This window comes from Trichosurus vulpecula, chromosome 4 (genome assembly GCF_011100635.1).
Source record: "Trichosurus vulpecula isolate mTriVul1 chromosome 4, mTriVul1.pri, whole genome shotgun sequence".
Taxonomy (NCBI): Eukaryota; Metazoa; Chordata; class Mammalia; order Diprotodontia; family Phalangeridae; genus Trichosurus; species Trichosurus vulpecula.
This window is the reverse complement of record NC_050576.1, coordinates 210713103-210716417: the sequence shown is the minus strand read 5'-3', so window position 1 is coordinate 210716417 and position 3315 is coordinate 210713103.

The following is a 3315-nucleotide window of genomic DNA, read 5'->3' as shown; positions in this document are numbered from 1 at the left end:
TGGGTACCCTTCTGCCCTATGCTCTCCTTCCTTTCCTGTTCCCTTTAATGTATTATTGAGCCCGTTAGAATATAAGCTCCTTGAGGGCATAAACTGTCATTTTATTTTGTATTTATGTCTCTAGCATTTAGCACAGTGTCTGGTACATAGCAAAGTCTTAATAAATGTTTCTCTCTCTCTCTTTCTCTTTCTCTCTCTCTCTCATTTCCAAACCTGGCATCTACTCAGGAAAGAAAATACAAAACAGACAGCACATTTAGGGAACCAAGCATAAACTCACCTAGCTAAATCTCATGTAGGGGTTTCACTGTTGGGGAAAGTCTGCTATCTGTCCCCTGTCCCCAGTCCCCTTATGGGGAGTCTAGTGACAGAAAACACTACTTGCCATATGGGACAGTGAAAGGAAGAGAGTGAGCCAGAATCTGTCTTTTATTTTTATACGAAAATAATCTTTGTTTTCTTTTATTCTGAACTAAACAGCAAAAATATTAGCAATTCCACATACAGAATTAAAAAACAAACAAACAGAAAAACAGGATTGTATATACATCTATGAATCTCAATTGGCTACAGTTTGATTTATTCCAAAGAATATAAAAAATTCAACATTGATTTCAAAGCTTTCCTCCTTGTCTGTCTTCTCTTCAGTGAATTAAACAAAAAAAATGCTTTAATGACCCTCTCTTGTTTTTTTCTTAAATAATCATAGACAAACAAAACAAATCTGCATATCAGCCATATTTTTAAAAAATGTCTAATCTGTATCTTAATGTTCATACCACTCTGTCAAGAAGAGAGTAGCATGCTTTAAATGGATCTAAAAATGAAGTTAGTCACTGCATTAATCAGAATTCTCGAGTCTTTCAAATTTGATTTTCTTTGAAATATTATAGTCATGGTAAAAATTGTTCTCCTGGGAACAAAAGATCTAGAATATCAAGGGAAATAATTTTCACCTTACACATTGCAAATTGGAAAAGAGAGGAATAATCATTGTTGTGGAAAGACAGACACACACTTCCAGACTTCAAAGTATATTATAAAGCAATAATCATCAAAACCATTTGGCACTGGTTAAAAAATAGCAAAGTAGATCAATGGAACAGATCACACAAGGAAAAAAACAAATAGGTGAATTCAATAGAATATTTAAAAACATAAATTATTTCTAAACAGCTCCCTTTTTTGCAATAGTAGGTACTTAATTAATGTTTATTGACTGGCTAACTGATAAGAACTGCTGGGAAGCTGGAAAATCATCTGGCAGAAAGACTTAGACCAACATTTTAAATCATATTCAACAACAAATTCAAAATGAATGTAATTTTTGTTGATGTGCAGTCATTTCAGTCATGTTTGACTCCTTGTGACCCTGTTTGGAGATTTTCTTGGTAAAGATACTGGAGTAATTTACCATAAAATAATATAAATATAATAACATTTTATATAACGGTAATGCAATATATTATATAACAGAAAATGTTAATTTTGATTGCATAAAATTGAAAAACTTTTACAAAAAAATTAAGGGATCTAGGAAAGAAGATAAGCAGTCTGTTGGGGAAAATCTCTGTAGCAAATATCTCTGATGTGAATTTGATTTCTAAGAAATGTAGACAACTACAGTAAGCCCCCCCTTACCCCATGAGAATAGTCAATGTAGAATAAGTGTGGAAAGAAAAGAACTCTAATCCATTCTTAGTGGAGCTATGAATTGGTATAACCATTTTGGAAAGCAATTTGGTATTATGCAAAGAAAGTGACTAAAACATTCACACCCTTTGACCTAGAGGTTCCACTATTAAAAATTTAAATTTAAAAATTTAACATTCATAATTCATAAAAAATTTTAAATTCATAATAACCTGGAAAGACCTACATGATCTGATGCTGAGTGAGAGAAGCAGAATCAGGAGAACATTATACACAATCACAGATGTATTGATTCTGTGATGACTAACTTTGATAGACTTGTCTCGCCACAGCAATACAAGGCTCAAAGACAGCTCCAAAGGACTCATGGTGGAAAAAGCCAGCTACATCCAGAGAAAGAACTGTGGAGTCTGAGTGCAAATTGAGGCAAACTATTTGCTCTTTCTTTTTTTTCTTTTCCTCTTTTTTTATGTTTTGTTTCTTCTCATGATTCATTCCGTTGGTCATAAATCTTCTTTGCAACTTGACTATTGTGTAAATAAGTTTAATGCGAAGGTTTATGTACAATTTATATTGGACTGCATGCTGTCTTGGGTGGGGAGGAGGAGGGGTGGGGAAGGGAAGAAAATTTGAAACTCAAGAACATGTAAAACCAAGTGTTGTAAACTAAAAATAAAAAATCTAATTAAAAAAAAATTTGTCCCACAGATATCGTTGTGGGGGAGGTGGGGAAGGAAGGCTCCATGTACACAAAAATATTTATAGCAGCACTTCTTACAGTAGCAAAGAAATGGAAACAAAGTAGATGCCCATCCACTGAGGAAAGACTAAATACATGGCAGTATATAAACATAATGAAACTACAAACACGATGAATACAAAGTATCTGGGAAAGGCTAACTATATTCAAAGAAAACAACGATGTAAATGGATATATAAAGGCCAAGCTTGCCCTCCCCCAAAGATTGTGTGTGTGTGTGTGTGTGTGTGTACACATATAGAGAGAGACAGAGACACAGACAAAGAGGATGAGGGAGGGAGAGAGAGGGAAGGGAGGGGGGAGGGAGAGAGAGCATTTCCATAGACCCTGCGCAGAAGTGGGACTCCATAGGTGTGGAAAATTGTATATAGCAATAGATGTTTTCCCCCATGTGTTGATTGGTTTTGCTGAGTGTTTTCTATTCCTTTCTTCTTTTCTTCTTTGTTATAAGGGGTGCCACTCTATGTGTAAAAGAAAGATTTGTAAGGGAAATACATGTGATGTGAAAAATAAAAGGTATCAATAGTAATCTATTTTTTTCAATTATCCTCCTTGTTTTATTCATTTCACTTTATATCAATTCACAAAGATGTTCCTGGGTTTTAAAGAATCCATTTCTTTCATCATTTAAGTTGTTGATGTGTTATTATATAATGGGGCTCACTAGTTTCTAATAAAATCTTTTATTTTTCTTCTTTTTTGTGAATTCTTTTTATTTTTGTTACAAGCAATTTGGTTTTCTCACTCTTTAAAAAATCTTTTCTTGCTTTTTCTGTGTATTTTTAAAAATAGCTAGATCCTAGCTTTATTTATCAATTCAATATTTTTTCCACTTTTGATTTTGTTGATTCCTTCTCTGATTTTCAGAATTTCTATTTTGGTGTTTATCTGTTTTTTTTTTC